Source organism: Podarcis melisellensis, assembly GCF_964234715.1.
Source record: "Podarcis melisellensis genome assembly, chromosome: 8".
Taxonomy (NCBI): Eukaryota; Metazoa; Chordata; class Lepidosauria; order Squamata; family Lacertidae; genus Podarcis; species Podarcis melisellensis.
The window spans coordinates 76,770,557-76,790,740 of NC_138540.1; the positions used below are offsets into that span (position 1 = coordinate 76,770,557).

Here is a 20,184-nt window from a genome sequence, read left to right on the forward strand (position 1 = left end):
CCAGCTGCGTCATTATCTGCCGAGCCAGGGAAAATGGCGGAGGAGGATTCTTATACAAACTTGTTGAAGGAAATTCTGGCTCAGATTCAAGCCTTGAAGTCGATTCAGCAAGATGTGGCAGAACTTTAAAAAAATACTTTCAACAGATGAAAGAGGAGACATCTCATTATGAAGATTGCTTGACTGTCCACAAAACACTTATGCAAGAATGTCGCATTATTTTGAGTAAACAAATTACTTATTTAGAGTCACAACTGCAGGGAATCTTGGAGAGTTTGAAGGATTTTTTTTTATAAAAAAAAACTTACTAGAACCCAAGCTAATGGATTCAAGTTACAAGAAAGAAGATTCCAACTAAACATTAGGGAGAACTTTCTGACAGCAACAGCAGTTTGACTGTGGAATGGTCTCCCTCTGGAAGTTATGGACTCTCCTTCTTGGAGGATTTTAAGCAGAGGCTGGATGGCCATCTATCATGGATGCTTAGTTGAGATTCCTGCATCATAGGGGGTTGGAGCAGATGTCCTGTGGGGTCCCTTCCACGTTTAAAATCCTATGATTTTATGTGTGGTCTTTCTCTATCCAATTAAAAGAGGAGAACTTTGGAAAGAACTTAGAACGTTATATATTAAGGGTTTATTTTGCTGTCTATTTTGTGATTTTAAGTTGCTACTGGGGTTCTCTCTTGGCACCCAAGAATTGTCTTTTTATACCTTTTTTTCTTTAGTCAGCAAAATGGAGATGCCTTGAGGCATACGATCATGACACTGAGCTTTTGTGATCTTCCTTTCTCTCTGCAGGGGCACCACTACAATGTATGACATGTCTATATCTATACAACAACACTTGTCTCCTGCGACAGGAACGTAAATGTTCAGAAGAAACTTGCCGTGAAGTTGCTCTACATAGCGATATATGTGAGTAAGGTTTCTCCCCCCCCCCCGCCCCATGTACAAAGAACCCTTCTCAACAGAGGCCTTCCACGCACTCAGAAATTACCATGCTCTGTGCGATCAAAGAATTACAGTAAAATCCATACACGTGTGACTCAGCCCAAAAGTCTTCTGTGAAATATACAGAAGAGTCTGCCTGCGTGCAACATCTTTTCCTCACAGAAGGAATTATGTGGACTACAACTTTATTAATGGGGATGAAGGATTCTCTAGAAAGATTTCTGAGTTCTATGATGATATTACAAGGGGAGCACCTGACATATTTAGTGATTCATCTCTTAACCAGGATTTCTCCCCTCCAAATGTTCTGTCTTCAGTGAAAAAGCTAAAAGATTGATTTAGGTTTTTTAACACTTCAAGGCTGAGTATTGTATTGTAAACCAACAATTCTATATCTGATTTTCTTCGATGTTCTGCTGAAATTGAGAATACTGAGGTTGTTGGGATAAGGCACGATCCCTGGCATGAACCAGGCCTAGAAAAGATTCTAGTGTATAGTCTTTCTGGCCCCCATCATCTTCCTGCATGGGATGTTGTAGGAATCCACTGACAATGGACAATCAATCAAATGTCCTTCCATCCACCCATTCAATCAAAACATGGCACAGATTCTATAATGAACTACTTTTAAACGTATACACATGATACATTAATAGGTACATACTTTTAAAATGTATATAATTTCCTACTCATTGATGTATAGAGGTGCTTTTTGCTTTTCTTCATTCTGAAGTGTTGTTTCTGACCAAATTCATGCTATATGCACTAAAATTCAAATCCTAACTATGTGATCTCAGAAGCAAATCCCAATGAATTCAGTGAGCCTTACTCCAAGATGTGTGGGGGTACAGATTTCAGCCTTAAATAGCTTCCTGCTGTAAAATTTCAAAGCCAAGGGAACACATAAATCATTATTGTTCTTTTCAGATGGAAAAAAATACCTCTTTGGTTACTTCTGAATTTTATGCATGCTCCTCGGTCGTAGCCTCTTTGTCCAATTTTGGAGAACCACCAGGGTATGACTGCCCATCACCCCAATCTCCATTTTAAAAGTGACATTACATTTAAAATGATTTTCCTTGCTCCCCCTAGGTCCTGCGATCATTTTTACATTTTTACAATGTTAAAATTCACTTATCTGAATGTAATACATTTTGCCCAAACCTTGCTATATTCTCTGCAGATTTATATATTCGAACAGCCAAAGTTTGCCCCCTTCCTTCCTTCCTTCCTTCCTTCCTTCCTTCCTTCCTTCCTTCCTTCCTTCCTTCCTTGTTTATGCTTTGCAGGTTGGCAGCAGCTATTTTTGGGCAGAAGTCATGCAGGGAGGGAGGGAGGGAGTGAGATCAAACATATCAGAGAGCAGGAGAGATCAGCCAATTCAGGGAGCAGGAGAGATCAGAGAAATCAGTTTCTCCTCTGTTTCCCTTTTGCTGGTTGGCTGCAGCCATTTCAGGAATAAATAATTGAAAAGGGGTTGGGGAGATCAGAAAAACCCTGGATTAAAAAATGTTCCCATAGGAATTAATGGAAATAATGAACTCATTAAGCCAATGCTTGACTAAGGAATGACCAGGGAACACATTGAGGGACCTGCATGTATTGGCACAAGTCAGCTAACTTTCATCTTGCCCATATTTTCCCCACCATCTTCTTACCTCTCCAGATTCTGGGAGACTGGGGGGAAGGGGAGCTGCCTGACGCAGGAAGGAGAGACAGCTTGGCTTCCTCGCCAGCCTGACTCATTGCTGCCTCTTGGACCCCATTCTCTTCCGCCTCTGGTTCTCAACTGCTCTCTCCCTCAGATTCTTCCTGCTCACTAAACCCTGTTATCTTTTCAGTTTCTGACACCTCCATCTCCCTCTTATCCCTCTGACCACTCATTGTAGTCCCACAACAAAGCCCCTGGCTCTGAGCCTTCTTCCCTTGGGGGTTCCCTGGTGCTTGCTGCCTTGCCTCTGCATCCAGTCAGCCCATGGCACCACTCTTATAGCACCAGTGCACAGCATCAAACTAAACACATTCCATTTTATGTATCTATTAAATCTCCCAATAAAAAAATCTGGGGCAAAAATTATTGACTTGATATTCCTCTCTAATTCTTCTTCACAGTTGCTGAAGACATGCTCTGCCTTACTTACAGTGACTGCGCTAACACTCAGGATTGTATCCCAGGCACCTTTTCTTTTTCTGGAGGAAGCCCCCAATTCTTTCAGATGCAAGCTGAATGCTGCAATACTGACCTATGCAATGAAAACCCTATTCAATGTAAGGGCCCTAGTATTTTGGACACTTTCTGTATCAACAATTCTTGCCCAGAGGCAAAATATAGAACTTCCCAAATATAAAATGTAATAATAAGACACTTATATTCCACCAAGTGCCCATTCCTTTAAATATAGCCTTTCCATAATATATGCATAATATACTTCAGCCCTTACAGAATGTGTATGCAGCTGACTTACCTACTTGAACAAGTGTTTTGCTGTCTTATCATTCCATTGTGGACCGACTGAAAGAAGACATTCAAAACAGAGATTTGCATCCAGTGATCTCATCGTCGGAGTCCCACTTGGGATTTCACACAGCTGAGGCTCTATCACAGTGGTTTGAGTGATTGAGAGTAAGGCTACAACACTCACTGGAAAGTGGGTTGTTTTCACCCAGTGTTCTGGATTATTCTTTGTGTGTCGAGGTCCCCAAGCCACCCCAAATAAACTCACACTTCACACATCAATTTTGTTTAAGGTTTTTTGGCATGATTTTGGCCACAACTTTATTTAAATACACACATGTGAGTGGTTGCTTATGCATTGGTTACGACTATCTGTCCTTGCCCCAGGGACAGAACTGACTTCCGGATTCCAGCGGAAGCCAGTCAGGGAAAACAATATTGGGGAGAAATGAAGCTGGGCAACAGACCCTCACTTCTCACCCGCATGCTCCCGGGGCTTGCACGGCCCAAGCCCGATGCCAGGGACTTGGACGAAAAGGATGGCAAGCCCCTTTAACGGTATTCCCTTGCAGCACCACCATTGGAGGGGTAGGCACTTTCCCCTCTACCCATCAATTTTAATCAATGCCTAACTGCAAACCTTACAAGTTGTGACAATTTGCTACACAGTAGGCAAAAACCAAATGGCACCAGCCAATCAGCCAAATGGACAAAATTCCTACCAGGCCCCTGCCCCAACAGCAGGTGACCCCATGACAGGCATAGCAAGGTCAAAGCAAACAACACCCCCCCCAATTCAGGAAGGGTGGGCAGGTGATCCGGTACACACAGCCCAAGAGGACGCCGAAGGTTGCGTGCCCAGTATTTAAAACCTTTGACCCCACTTCCAAATTGTCAACATCGAAGTCTCCCCAGAGACTCAAATTGCCCAATCACTGCCTGTGACATCCAAACAGGTCTGGCAAGCAACAGTGGGGTGGCCTGCTGGTCCCCACCGCAACACGTGCTCTCTGTTAGGGAGAACACATTTTAGCAACAAGTATATTTCTAGAGATTCTATTCTCTTGATTGAATGAAGGAACATTTGGCTGGAACTTTGGTTTTGATACATCCCGTATTGTACTTGAACATGATTTTGGTTTTGCAGTTGTCCCGCAAAAATGCTCACCAACTCTGGTGACTCTTCCCTTAAAAAATACTCAACAACTCTGGAGAATCCTCCTCCCTCCAACGACAATGAGTAGATCACTGCCATTTTTTAAATATACTGGGAGTAGATCACAGTCTCTTGGGAGTTGGACGTGCCTGGCATGTATTATGTAAAGGCTATATTTAAAGAAACAGACACTTGGTGGAGTATAAATGTTTTGTTTTTACATTTTATCTTTGAGAAGTTCTATGTAATTGCATACAGAGTCATGTGAGCTGTGTTTCTTTATTTCTCTGTATTCCTTTGTGTTGTGTTTTGCTTACTTTGTTGCAGAGGCAAAATATAACTGGGTGAAAGGTTTGTCTTCCTAGTATCTCTGGAAAGCAGTTGGACTCCTCTTCACGAGTCCCATAAAATCTGATGTGGGGATGTTGTGCTTTTCCATTTGGTCATCAAATTTTGCCGCTCAAAAAGCAAGTAATAGTTTTTGCATGTCTGGGAAAATCAAGAGATGAGCACATATTTATCAATTTACATATGAGGGTGGGGGGAATTGACATATTTATTAGTGTGACTTTATTTATAACTGGGTGTGTTACTATTGTCACATTCCATGAAGTTTAATGAAAGAAGCAACAACCCTTCTAAAATGTCAAAACTAGATCCTATTTAAGATTTGACTGAATGTAGTAGCATTTTCATTTCATTGTTAGGGGCAGGGTGGCTGTTGCCCACAGCAAACCAGTATGTACCCAGTATCATCATTCCCAACAAATGATCTTGTTAATCGTGATAATCACAATGATCACTCCAAGATTCAACCTGAAACCACTATAAATGCCTATCATGGATAGTAGAAAAGTATCATCTTCCATTCAAAAGAGTAAGCCTGGATCCTAGAATCTGTGGGGAAGCCTTGTTTCATCTCATAGGCTGGTAAGGATCAATGCCAATCTGCTTTTGTCCTGGCTGGCAGAATTGTCAATCTCATTTCACACAATTCAGATCACTCTCATGCAGAAGCAGGTAGACACCAAGATGCATGTTCTGAGAAAGACTTGCATATGTTATATACAGAAGCCATACTCATGAGCAACACTCAACAATATTTTTATTAGATTTTCCCAGCTGGAATATTTGATGACACTTTTAGAACACCATGCGGGGGGGTGGGTGGGATGGAGTGATAACCCTTTGTACGAATTGGAAAATAAGGGCCAGAATGAACCAGTCATGTCAGAATAAATGGAATCCATCTGATAACCATAAATTTCATTTTGCCAGTGCAACCTGAGAGTTTTGGTCCACTGCAGTGCCCATTCTGTTTCACGGAGAATGCAAACGATTGTGTGGTCATTGACACCCATAACTGCCATATTGGAGAGACTAAGTGCATAACATTTGCTGGTAGAATGCAGCAAGGTGAGTAGAACTGCCAATCAGCAGAGGGTGGGGGTGAGAGAAAGCAGCTTTCAGCCATCAGCTACCTGACCCTTTTCTGACCAAATGTGATAAAAGCAAAGGATGGGGTGGGGACCTGTGTTTTATTTGAGGGGATGAATTTAAAGTTTTCTTTACACCGCTTGCCCCATTCCTCAGTCAATGGCATGGTGTTGACCCACCCTCAGACAGTCCTGGGAAATTCCTGATCGCATGGAAGCAAACATGTACAAAGCTGTCATTCCCATTTTGAGTTTCCACGTGCCTTGGAGGGATGTTGTATTGTGTGCTTTGGGGGAAATTAAATTGGTGGCTAAATTCGCAAATGTGGGCTTCACCAAATAGCCTTGGTCTGGTCAGAGTAGAAGTAGACAGGGAAGAAAGGGAAAGCAGGGCTTATGGAAGACATCAGAAGTGGGCTGTTCTCAGGTGCAATGGTCCTGAAATTTGCCCAAGAATGCCACACCCTGATGCCAAACCTGACTCATATTACTCTGCTTCATATTTCATTTCAGTGTCTTTTTTGGGGGAATGAAAATACATCTTGTGAATTTTCAGGGAACATAACAGGGGTGGGGGTAAAAGGGTCCTGCAGGTTCCCCAAGTGTGCCGGGTCCTTAAGTCCACCCTGACTCATATTAACATTCTTCTCTTTCTAGTGGGTACAACTCTAGTGTCGGCTGCTTTCAAAGGATGTGCAACACCAGATTTCTGTAATTTCATAACAACAATCCCAACAGGAGTAAAGCGAAGACTGAATGGCTTGCTGTTGTTCAATGTCACCCAAGCGACATGTGTTGATGCCCAGCCATCATCCTCTACTTCTGGCCTGTAGATGTGCCCTTCGTGGGACTTGGGAGGAAGCTGTGCTATCAGCGGCAGGCTGTGGAAGATCTCTGGAGATGCTGAAGATGCTGGAGGCAGGTGCAAGAGGGCAGGAAATTGAGATTTGGGAGCTGTAGTTAGAGAAAATATGGCACAGGGATTTCCATTTGAATTGTGATCTAAATAAATTGATAAAGCAGACAAATTCTGTTTCTTGCATTGGGGCTTTTCAAGTGAATAATTTGTATGCAGTGATGGCACAATGAATGTTAACTTCTGAAGGCCAAGAACGAGAAGAAAACTGAAAATTGTAATCTAGGATATTAATAGTTTTCCCCTAATGGCACAGGTTTTAGTTTGGGGTTTTTTTTAGTAGGGGGAACTAGTTCCACTAGGAAAGCTAAATGAAGAGAAAAGCATTACACTTTCCGGCATTGTCATGTGCTCAGTCTAGAAGGCTCGTTTTTCCATTACACCACTATTATCTGCAAATATGTAAATAAACTAGAGATGAGATAAAAGATCTCAGTTGTCTGTCCAGTTACATCCTGACTTAAGTAGTGACTGATTTCTTTGGCTCACCCACCCCCACCATTCAAATGTTTCCAGAAGCTTTGATTCTGAGGAATATTCAATTAAAATTCAATAGCAGCTTGTACCTGGTGGTTCTCAGGAATTCCAAGGAACCAAAAATCTGTATGGTTTGGAAAGGTCTATAGACTGAAACTTCCTCCTTGATGTCAGGAACCCTCAAGACAAATTGTCCCAAGACCATTCACATTCTAAAGCCAAAATACAGGTGGAGCATGAAAGGCGAGGTCCAGACATAATCCAAAGTCAAAAGACAGTAAGTCCTTTGTTTGTTAGGGGTAAAGGCATAATGCAAAGTCAGATCCCTTAAGGGTGCCCAGAACAAAATCATGTTTCTGTATACTTAATGTGGGGTGCATGAGTTGTTAGGGGAGGGGTTTTACCTCTGGTGGAGGACACGTTGTGCTCATTCTGGGGTAGTTTGTCCACCTTTGCCCCCCCTTGCTCTCAGCTCTCAGCAAGTGACAGCATCCACACCCCAGGAAATGGCTTTGAATGGCTAGCTAAACCAGGTGAGGGTAGCCGTTGGGTCTCAAACCCTTGTTGAGTTAGGGATTTCTGCTGCATGCAAAGGCAAGCTCTGGCGGATTGAGCAGATGAGAGCAATGGTTAAGAAGGTTTTCTTTCTTTTTTTGCCCATGATGTAGAGGGAAGTGAGGGGCAGATGGGGAACATCAGCCTGGGAAAGCAGACCATCTAAATGGAAAACTCTGACCGTAAACCTCCACTGCTTTGTGGGATATCTTCAGGAGAAGAAAAGGCTTAGGAGTAAACCCTACACCAGTGGTTTTCACCTTTTTTGAGTCTACAGCACCCATGACCAACCGCATTCCTTCTGTGGAAGCCACTTACAATGGGGTTCCATTACAGGGCATTCCTCTGTTCCACCCCTGTCCCATTCTGCCCCACCCCCTTTCAGTGCAGTTTTGGTTGCAGGTGTAAGTGTTACCCGCACATGCCAATTGCACACAAGTGGTGATCCCCATGTACCTGGTGAAAACTTGTGTTGTTTGGTCATTTAGCAGTTTTAAGGCTTAAAATTTAAGCAGTAGAGCTTTGAAAAAGCTTTTTTAAAAAAAATGATGAATCATCCATTTCTCTGCAAAATATTGTTTTTGTAAGTTGGGGGGGAGGAAACAAACTTAAATAATGAAAAAATATTAAGATACTCTGGGAATAAAAGGCGTAACAGTAGGTCTAAATGAGTATAAAGTTAAAGCCTTTGCCGATGATTTGGTACTATGGAAGAACCAATAGAAAGTATAAAGGAGGTATTGAATGAGATGGAACAATTTGGAAGGGTGGCAGGATTCAGACTGAGAAAGACAAAAATGATTGTAAAAAATATGGAACAAAATATGATTGAACTAATGCAGCAATGAACGGAGATAGAGGTGGTGAAAAAGGTTAAATACTTGGGAATTTGGTTATCACCTAAGAATATCGACTTGTATAAAAATAATTATATCCCGGTTTGGAAGGGAATAAAGAAGGATCTGGAGGTGTGGGCCAGAATGAAATTATCATTTTGGGGAAGAATTTCTACGGTAAAGATGACGGTGCTACCAAAGATGTTATTGTTATTTCAGACCATACCCATATTAAAGGGTATAGGAATTTTTAAAGAATGGCAAAAAGTGATTTCAAGGTATATCTGGCAGGGGAAGAAGCCTAGAATAAAATTTAAGCTATTGACGGATGTAAAAGAAAGAGGAGGCTTCGCCCTGCCAGATATGAGACTGTATTATGAGGCAGCATGTTTATGCTGGTTAAAAGAATGGATAAAGTTAGAAAACAATGAATTACTAGACCTTGAAGGATTTGATAACAGATTTGGGTGGCATGCGTACCTTTGGTGTGATAAAAAGAGGGTTCACAAAGGATTTGGAAACCGCATCTTCAGGGGTTCTTTAATAGAGGTCTGGGAAAGATATAAAAATATATTGGAACCAAAAGTCCCACACTGGTTGTCCCCGTTAGAGGTAATGAGTGTGAAGAAGACTAATATGAGAGAAAAATGGGTTACATATGGTGAACTGGTAACCAATGAAGGAGGGAAATGGAAATTGAAGCCATATGAACAAGTTAAAGAGTATATATATGATTGGCTGCATTACTTCCAAGTAAATGAAATATTTTAAAAAGATCTGAAGGAAAAAGGTTATGTGGAAAAAGAATCAAGTTTCCAAAAAGACATAATAAATAATGAGTATAAAACTCTGTCAAAAATGTATAAGATACTGTTGGAATGGTATACGAAAGACGAAGAGGTTAAATTGGTAATGATACAGTGGGCAAAGGATTTTGGGTACAATATTCAATTTGAGGAATGGGAAAAATTGTGGAAAGAGCATATAAAATTTACGGCATGTACGTCACTGAAAGAGAAGGTGATGAAAATGTTTTATAGGTGGTATATGACACCTGTAAAATTAGCAAAGATGTATAAGGTTGATAACAAATGTTGGAAATGCAAAGATAAAGAAGGGACGTTCTTTCATCAGTGGAGGGAATGTAAGAAAGTGAAAAGCTTTTGGGAAATGATATATAATGAGTTGAAAAAAATGTTAAGATATACTTTTGTGAAAAAACCCGAAGCTTTTCTTTTAGGTATTGTAGGAAAAGACATAAGAAGAAAGGACTGTAAGCTTTTCCAATATGCTGTAACGGCAGCCAGAATCCTGTTGGCCCAGAAGTGGAAACAAGAGGAGATACCGACGATAGAAGAATGGAGATCAAAACTGATAGACTATGCGGAACTGGATAAATTAACTGGGAAAATTAGATATACTAAAGACCAAAAGTTCATCGAGGACTGGGGAAAATTTGTGGATTATCTGAAAAATATATGTGGTGTAAATACAATGCTTGTGGGATTTCAAGAGGCACTGTAAAAAAATAAATAAGTATTGTTTGTTAGAAATAATGGGAGTAAGGAGGAACAATGGCAATACGAAAGAAGGGAATGTGCATTAAAGGTATAAACATGGATGATTGTCAGAGACGCTGAAGGAAGTCAAAAATAGTTACAATTTGTTGAATTCAGGATAAAATGTATAATTGGATGAAAATTAATAAAATTTATATATATATATATAAAAGATACTCTGGGAAAAATTATACCAACAGAAAATAAAGACACAAACAAATCTACTTTGAAAAACTGATATACTGATATACTGCAACGGTGATGTAGTGGGAAGGGGAGACATTTCTTTCTGGCCTGAGATGACTCTGGAGAGGACCAAACTTTGTGACTTTTGGGTTGCTGCTAATATTACCTAAGTATAGGCTCTGGAGTAAATTAAATGTCTTACAGATGCCTCCATCTCAGTCTAAATATGTGGCTGTGCAATCAAAGAAAAATATCTGGTTGCCCCCTTTGGAAGAGCTGGATAAAGCTGAAGAATTTCTTCTTCACCAAACCTTTATTCTTGTTGTTGTTTAGTCGTTTATTCATGACCCCATGGACCAGAGCATGCCAGGCACTCCTGTCTTACACTGCCTCCCGCAGTTTGGTAAAAAAACTTTATTAGGCATTACAAATATAGGCCATCGAAAAACATCCATATATAAAAATAATAAAATATAAAGAAATAAACAACCATGTAAAAATATGTAATAATGAATAGTTCCATCTACTAAATAGTTCCATTCAGCAGTCTTGGAGATACTATTGATAAACACTCAGCCACCTAACTTCCTGTTTGCCATGGTGAAAGGCAACCCATTATATCAGAGCCGTTTTGTATGGAATTTTTGAGGATGAGATGGGAGTAATCATCCTCACCACCCCCCCCCCCCAGGGCTGGGAGGGGGGGCAGCTTCATCCACAGATCGCCCAAGACCTGCTCCCAGTCAGGAAGGTATGATGGGGGAGTGGGTACTGGGTGTAAAGCGCCGTGTGGTTTTTTGGCAACTCTCCAAAGCCGTCGCCACCAGCAGCAAACACCTGCTTTTTAAGATGAAGTTCAGACTTAATTAACAGGTGTTCTCTGGACTAGAGGAGATAAAGTATTCTGCCAATTGATTCAGCCACTGGGTGCCAAGGATTTGACCTGGAGAACAAAAAGGATTACCATCACAATTGGCCTGGTATGTCAGAATTGAAGGGGGGGTGAGTCTCCATAATTTCTTTTTGATATACTTTGCATTTGCTATCTGATTTGGCAAATCTCCCCTGGAAAGACTGACTGCCTGACTGCAAAGTGCACAAGCAGGATTGAGAGAACACTTTGTTATCATTATGGTTTTACTATAGAACTGACTATGTGAAACTGGACTACATTTGGTAATCACCTTAAATGGGATGATAAAAAGAATTGATGACAGGATTTATGGGTTTCCGCTGAAGCACTGGCTCATTATCAGTTGGAAGGAGATAAAAAAAGAATTTTGGATATATATCTGGTACAAATGGCCGAGATCCAGATTCCTTTGGGTTTTGAGTTGTGTCACATCAAGAACTGCCTCCGAGAGAAAACGAAAGTGAATGCTGAGCATAGATTGTTTGGATTATAAAAAGGGAAACAAAGGGGAAAACCGGCAAGAAACCTTTCACATAGAACTTTATAGGACTGAGCTGCTTGTTGGACGAATTCAGAGGCTGTTAAAAATAAATGAAGGATTAACTTCAGATTGTTTTACTGGAATTACCACCTAAATAAGAAATGCAGCACTATGTGAGATCATCGCTCCTCAACCCCCAGAAGCCACCCAAAGACTTATAATTTTGCATAATTTGGAAAGTTTTTAATGTAGCTTAATTTGGATTGTTAAAATGGAAAATTTAATAAATATTATATAAAAAAGATAAAAGATAAAAACTCAGCCACCCTTGCAGTTACATCCGAGTTAATGTCAGACATATAGAATCTGATATTTTCATTGTGCCATGATGTTAGACTACCCAAAAATGGACAGTAGAAAAGAATATGTTCTACTGCGTCTGAAACATTCAGAAAACATCTGCAATGTCTATCATTTCTGGGGGTGCTTAAATATCTGCCCTTGACAAAAGCTGAGGGGAAAACGTTCAGTTGGGCTAATGTAAAGGTCTTGTCTTGGACTGGAATTATTAATTTTTGAAATATAAGTGACCCTGTTATCTGTTGCATTTAAACCTTAAAATTTGTGGGAGCAAATTTTATTTACAGCTGACGTGAATTCCCCCCCAATGCCCCTTAATCTGATTTGAATATTAAGATAAATATATCGCTCACTTGAATTATATGAGAGTTCCAAGTCCGTACAAATCAACCTGGTTTTGCTATGTATGACTTGGAACCATATGGATTTATAAGAGTCCAAAAGCAAGTCGGAAAGCAGACTCCAATGTTGGCAATGGATATGGCAACACAGCTATATTTTAAAGTGCTAGCCTACACCTAGTTCTGCACACAGTGTCTCACGATTGGTTGAACTAGGGAGCCCCAGAATACGTCTCTTCTTCCAGTGAGGGAACCGCCAGAAGGCCCTCGGCGCTGGATCTCAGTGTCCGGGCAGAACGATGGGGGTGGAGATGCTCCTTTAGGTATACTGGACCGAGGCCATTTAGGGCTTTAAAGGTGAGACCAACACTTTGAATTGTGCTCGGAAACGTACTGGGAGCCAATGTAGGTCTTTTAAGACCGGTGTTACGTGGTCTCGGCGGCCGCTTTCAGTCACCAGTCTAGCTGCCGCGTTCTGGATTAGTTGTAGTTTCCAGGTCACCTTCAAAGGTAGCCCCACGTAGAGTACATTGCAGTAGTCCAAGCGGGAGATAACCAGAGCATGCACCACTCTGGCAAGACAGTCCGCAGGCAGATAGGGTCTCAGCTTGTGTACCAGATGGAGCTGGTAAACAGCTGCCCTGGACACAGATTTAACCTGTGCCTCCATGGACAGCTTCGAGTCCAAAATGACTCCCAGGCTGCGCACCTGGTCCTTCAGGGGCACAGTTACCCCATTCAGGACCAGGGAATCCTCCACACCTGCCCGCCTCCTGTCCCCCAAGAACAGTACTTCTGTCTTGTCAGGATTCAACCTCAATCTGTTAGCCGCCATCCAACCTCCAACTGCCTTCAGGCACTCACACAGGACCTTCACTGCCTTCACTGGTTCTGATTTGAAAGAGAGGTAGAGCTGGGTATCATCCGCATACTGATGAACACCCAGCCCAAACCCCCTCATGATCTCTCCCAGCGGCTGCATATAGATGTTGAAAAGCATGGGGGAGAGGACAGAACCCTGAGGCACCCCACAAGTGAGAGCCCAGGGGTCTGAACACTCATCCCCCACCACCACTTTCTGAACACGGCCCAGGAGAAAGGAGCGGAACCACTGTATGACAGTGCCCCCAGCTCCCAGCCCCTCAAGACGGTCCAGAAGGATGTTATAGTCGATGGTATCAAACGCCGCTGAGAGATCCAGCAGAGCTAGGAAACAGCTACAGTGGTGCCTCGCAAGACGAAATTAATACGTTCCGCAAGTCTTTTCGTCTTGCGAGTTTTTTGTCTTGCGAAGCACGGTTTCCCGTAGGAATGCATTAAAAATCAATTAATGCGTTCCTATAGAAACCGCCTTCAGACCAGGTCCGGGGACAGTCTGTCCCCCAACCTCTTCTGAAGGCTGGCAGGGGGGGCAATGTCTTTGCTTCCCCCCCGCCTGCCTTCCCGGGACAGCGGAGACTTCTCCGCTATCCCGGGCGATCTTAAAATGCTGGCGGGCGGCAGCGAAACCTTCGCTGCCGTCCCCCAGCATTTTAAAAGCCCCCGGGACAGCGGAGACTTCTCCGCTGTCCCGGGGCGATCTTAAAATGCTGGCGGGACAGCGGAGGAATTCTCCGCTGTCCTGGGGTGATTTAAAAGCCCCCGGGAAGGCAGGCTGGGGGGCAAAAGTCTTTGCTCTCCCCTGCCTGCCTTCCCGGGAGAGCAGAGAAACGCTGCGTTTCTCTGCTCTCCCGGGAAGGCAGGCAGGGGGGACAAAGACCTTTGCCCTCCGCCAGCCTTCAGAAGAGGTCCTGGACCTCTTCTGAAGGCGGGCGGGGGGCAAAAGTCTTTGTCCCCCCCGCCTTCCTTCAAAAGCCGTCCGGGGGCTTTTAAATCGCCCCGGGACAGTCCCGGGGCGATTTAAAACCCCCCGGGAAGGCAGGCAGGGGGGACAAAGACTTTTGCCCCCCGCCGGCCTTCAGAAGAGGTCCTTCTTGCGAAGCAAGCCCATAGGGAAATTCATTTTGTGAAGCGCCTCCAAAACGGAAAACCCTTTCGTCTAGCGGGTTTTTCGTCTTGCGAGGCGTTAGTCTTGCGGGGCACCACTGTAGTTATCTAAATCACTGTTATATCCTTGTATCCATATTGGGATCCCAAGTAGCTGGGATGATACTTTAGCTTGAAAAAATTGAATAGCAGCTAGTACAAATTGGTTACCTTTCTCAAAATAAAGAGAAGCTGCTGCTGAGGAGGTACACTTTGCCTGTTCTGTAGCACTAGTATGGTTTGACCAACCTAAGTTGCTCTGGAATAAAATTCTGATATATCTGTGCATCTTTACTTGCTGGATTTCTTGACCTCTTAAAAAATGAAGTAAACAAATAGTTATTAAAACCATCAGGGGGCCTGGGGCAACTTCAGGGCTTCAAAACTTCCACTTAGCTAGGAATCTCACAGTGTGGGTGGGACCTTGGGGGCCAGTCATTGCCTCTCAGCCAAGCCTACCTCACAGGGTTGTTGTGCTGATAGAAAGGGGAGGTGGGAGGGGAATGAACCACACACCCCACCTTGAGCTCTGGGTAGAAAAGATTGGATATCATTGTGATGACACACACACAATAGTCCTACACACACAAGAAGCAACCAAGTAGGAAGTTCTTTTGCACAAGACCCTTTCAAATCAGTGGGAAGTCAAGCAACACCACAGCTGTGCAGTGCTGAGCTGACACTCCACATGGGTAGCCCCAGCCATCCAGGTGCCGCAGTCTACAGTTTGGGAACTCCTGATCTGATATATTCTCAGCTTCAAAGGTTTCAGCTTTTGATTCAAGATTCACCCAAAGCCATTGAACACTCTACTACACGGAACCATACCAGATGAATAAAATACACCATGTTGACATTTCAAATAAACCTTCCCCTCATCTTTGTTAAGTTGCAACTTTTTCTGAATTAAAAACAGAGGTCAGGTAGCCAAACATCTAGTTACCTTTGTCCCAGCAATTTGCTGAAATTGGGTGAGAGTAGAGCACTTTGGGAGGTACAGTGTTTCCATCAAATTCCTTCCATTAGTTTGGAGTCTTAATAAAACAAGGTGGAAACAGTCCTCATGATGTTCTGGACACCTGGTCACAGCCCTGTGTCTAGTTTTGTCAGCTGAGAAGTTTCTTCTAACATCAGCTGTTATTTAGCCATATACCTGGGAAAGCGGAGAACACCTGTTCCGTTTCTGATTATGCAGGAACTCACACAAAGTTCAAATAAAAACAGAGGCAGTGATCTGTGTGAAAGAAAGGTCCCCCAAACCCAAGGGCTCAGATCCTTGTGTTGCAGCTGGGTCTCACACCACAAGCCTGCCAGCTCCCCCTCCCCGTCATTCCTTCTGTCAACTAGACTGGGACAGGAGAGTGTAAGATTTTGAAGAAGCAAGAACTGAAAACAGGGATCTCTGCTCTCTGATCGTCACAGTTGCAAACTTGCTCAATAGCAAGCAAGAACTGGATTTAGTATCAAGGCTGTACCCAAATCAACACACACAAATTTGACGTGAAGTGGGTTTATTCAGAAAGAAGCTATTGTAGTCTAAAATGGGACAAAATGGCCCATAAACCTACAATGAGAAAAACCGTTTGAAAATGTACAAACCAGAGTAAACTAACAAAGCTAACTTATCCATCTGCCATGGATACTTAAGTTGAGATCCCTGCATTGCAGGCAGTTGTACCAAAGCACTCTCTATTGAACATTGAATCTATCAGTTACAATCCAGAGAAAGGAAGTCACAGCATCCCAGGTGTGGCAAAGCAGTGCAGTGAGAAAAACGGACTCCAAACTACCAGTATAGGCTTGCTATGTAGTAATAAGCAGAGTAACAGGGGCGAGTTTCCTCAACCAATCACGTTTCAAAATTAGAATTTATGGTACTTTTGCCTATATGCTTGGCCTTCAAGAAAGAAAAGCTATGCAAAACAGCTGGCTGAGAATGATTGCAACACAATACCAGCTTTTAGCCAGAGGCGTAAGTGGGGGAACAATTTTCTTGACACTCTGTACATGCTCACTGCAGCATAAAGAAGCCAGTAGCCAATATTTCATTTATTCCCACCTACACCAATGAATGTTTCTTCCCCTTCCTGGACTAGCTGACACAGTTCAGAAAAGGCTGCCCTGCCAAAAGCCCACAGATGCCCTCCCAGCTATGAGACTTTTTGCAAAACAGCAGAAACAGGATTTTTTCTATGGAAAGGAAAGAAAACCCCAACTATTTTAAATAATTAAAGAAAGTAAGCCAACTCCTCTCAGTCAAAAGGTTTTGTGATAGTTTGCTACAAAAAGAATCCTAAAATCCTCTCTCCACCATTCACAGTGGATTAACACCAAAGTCTGTAGGAGTGGAAGAGAATCCTCACTTTTTTAAATAGATAGATGTGTAAACAATAAAACATGGTTATCTTCCCTGTGGGATTCTTCCAGTGAGTTCTGTGTGGAATCCTCCCCCCCCCCCCATTCTTCAGAAATTGCTGCTGCAAGGACACAAATTAAGAATGGCCACCACAGGCCCTATTTACATTGTTCGTTTCTCTGTTTTAAAGGTTGGCTGTTTGAAGTACATCTTAAAGATGAAGAGAATCAGATTCATACTAAACAATATGATTTAAAGAATAGCAACAATGTCCTTGCCAAGCTTAAGAATGAAAAAATCTTTTAAATAAATGAATTCTGCAAGGCTAACTAGTTGATCATCCAACATAGCTTGACTGAATGGGGAAAGTCCAAGAGATGCCCACTTGCCTGGGCAAGAAGGACCCATGATGTACACATGGACCCTGGGAATATGATTGTGCAAACGATTTCACATAGCAAGGGCGAAGAACACAGGCATAACTTCGATTCCTATTTGGCAAAATTTCATGGTGTTTCTGAAAGTGATTTGTGTTCCAAAATCACATCATGTGCTTTCTGGGAAAACTCCATTTGGGCTACTTTCCACATCTCACTAAACCAGTTGTTTAGAAGAGGTGCCTGAGGCTCCCACCCCTGACTTATAAATTCCTCTGTGTAAGCTCATAGTTGCACACGTTGCCTTTTTGGGGACCAGATCGTCTTGAAATCCTCCTTAGCTTTTGATCATCCCAAGCTAACACCATGAAGACTCTCCTGTGCATGGGCTTCCTCTTGGCCTTGTTTTCACTAGGTGAGTAGAATCCAGATTTCCTGGGTTCCTTGAATTTCCTCTAGAATATGGAATGGCCAGTGGGGCCAGAGCAAGGGAGGTCAATAATTTCAAGTGCTCTTAGACAGAATAATGAATAAATGAATATTGTGATAAAGAGCAGGAGGATCTGGGAGCTAGGACTATAATCTTGGAGGAAATCTGTTAGATAAAGATTTGGAAGCTCCCAGAGATTTCTAATTTCCTTCCTTTGATTGTCCTATTTAGTGGGCTGGAACTGGTCAGAATGTGCCACAGGAACTTGGTCCTTTGGAAGATTAGGAATGGGAGAGAGGATGAGTGATATATAGTAAGGAATGATATATAGTAAGAATTTAATATATAGTAAGGAATCCTGGATTACCTACAGAAAGCAATGTATTCACCTCTCTTTCTGCTGCGAAGCTCTCCTTCCTCTATATGAAAAGCCCCCAACTGGAGTGTTCTGACTACAGGGAGGGGCTGAACTGCCCCAGCATCCATTGGACCCTGTTCTTGACTGCTGTGAGCCCTGCCTTCTTAACCTGCTGCACTTGCCAGAATGGGCATAGATTGCTCCATTAAGGAGCAAATTGGGTATGCAGGCAAGGGGTTGTGGAAGTTTCCATGATTTACCATGCCATGACTTCATGCCTCTGAAATTTCTGTCCAACACTGGCCTATTTCTGATTTCTGAGTCCAGCAGGGGTTTGGGGGAAAGGGCTTGAGTGACAGACAGAGAGCAGAAATGTCAGGAATGGGAGGAGGGTCTAGCACTCCTTTTGTGCTTTTGTTGTTGTTTAGTCGTTTAGTCGTGTCCGACTCTTCATGACCCCATGGACCAGAGCACGCCAGGCACTCCTGTCTTCCACTGCCTCCCGCAGTTTGGTCAGACTCATGTTTGTAGCTTCGAGAACACTGTCCAACCATCTTGTCCTCTGTCGTCCCCTTCTCCTTGTGCCCTCCATCTTTCCCAACATCAGGGTCTTTTCCAGGGAGTCTTCTCTTCTCATGAGGTGGCCAAAGTATTGGAGCCTCAGCTTCACGATCTGTCCTTCCAGTGAGCACTCAGGGATGATTTCCTTAAGAATGGATACATTTGATCTTCTTGCAGTCCATGGGACTCTCAAGAGTCTCCTCCAGCACCATAATTCAAAAGCATCAATTCTTCGGCGGTTAGCCTTCTTGATGGTCCAGCTCTCACTTCCATACATCACTACTGGGAAGACCATGGCTTTAACTATACGGACCTTTGTTGGCAAGGTGATGTCTCTGCTTTTTAAGATGCTGTCTAGGTTTGCCATCGCCTTTCTCCCAAGGAGCAGGCGTCTTTTAATTTCGTGGCTGCTGTCACCATCTGCAGTGATCATGGAGCCCAAGAAAGTAAAATCTCTCACTGCCTCCATTTCTTCCCCTTCTATTTGCCAGGAGGTGATGGGACCAGTGGCCATGATCTTCGTTTTTTTGATGTTGAGCTTCAGACCATATTTTGCGCTCTCCTCTTTCACCCTCATTAAAAGGTTCTTTAATTCCTCCTCACTTTCTGCCATCCAAGTTGTGTCATCTGCATATCTGAGGTTGTTGATATTTCTTCCGGCAATCTTAATTTCGGCTTGGGATTCATCCAGCCCAGCCTTTTGCATGATGAATTCTGCATATAAGTTAAATAAGCAGGGAGACAATATGCAGCCTTGCCGTCGACACAGTCAAAGGCTTTTGCATAGTCAATGAAGCAGATGTAGATGTCTTTCTGGAACTCTCTAGCTTTCTCCATAATCCCGCGCATGTTTTCAATTTGGTCTCTGGTTCCTCTGCCCCTTCGAAATCCAGCTTGCACTTCTGGGAGTTCTCGTTCCACATACTGCTTAAGCCTGCCTTGTAGAATTTTAAGCATAACCTTGCTAGCGTGTGAAATGAGTGTAATTGTGTGGTAGTTGGAGCATTCTTTGGCACTGCCCTTCTTTGGGATTGGGATGTAGACTGATCTTCTCCAATCCTCTGCTGAGTTTTCCAAATTTGCTGGCATATTGAGTGTAGCACCTTAACAGCATCATCTTTTAAAATTTTAAATAGTTCAGCTGGAATATCATCACTTCCACTGGCCTTGTTATTTGCAGTGCTTTCTAAGGCCCATTTGACTTCACTCTCCAGGATGTCTGGCTCAAGGTCAACAACCACACTACCTGGGGTGTACGAGCCATCCATATCTTTCTGGTATAATTCCTCTGTGTATTCTTGCCACCTCTTCTTGATGTCTTCTGCTTGTGTTAGGTCCTTACCACTTTTGTCCTTTATTATGGTAATCTTTGTACGAAATGTTCCTTTCATATCTCCAATTTTCTTGAACAGATCTCTGGTTCTTCCCATTCTGTTGTTTTCCTCTATTTCTT

At 42.8% G+C, this 20,184-nt stretch overlaps 2 protein-coding genes across 3 annotated transcripts in view; both read left to right on the forward strand.

Moving 5' to 3' along the window:
• LOC309376166 (uncharacterized protein) overlaps positions 1 to 20,184 on the forward strand; it is a 48,596-nt gene that overhangs the window by 19,340 nt on the left and 9,072 nt on the right. Inside the window, exon 7 of one of the 2 annotated variants that reach the window (XM_081922400.1) lies at positions 6,881 to 6,897. The exons of the other annotated variant lie outside the window; for it this stretch is intronic. The gene's annotated coding sequence lies outside the window, so the exon portion shown is untranslated. Of the gene's footprint in view, positions 1 to 6,880; positions 6,898 to 20,184 lie in introns of those variants that run through there. 2 annotated transcript variants of the gene reach the window in all.
• LOC309376167 (uncharacterized protein) overlaps positions 1 to 20,184 on the forward strand; it is a 49,948-nt gene that overhangs the window by 1,008 nt on the left and 28,756 nt on the right. The window lies entirely within an intron of this gene.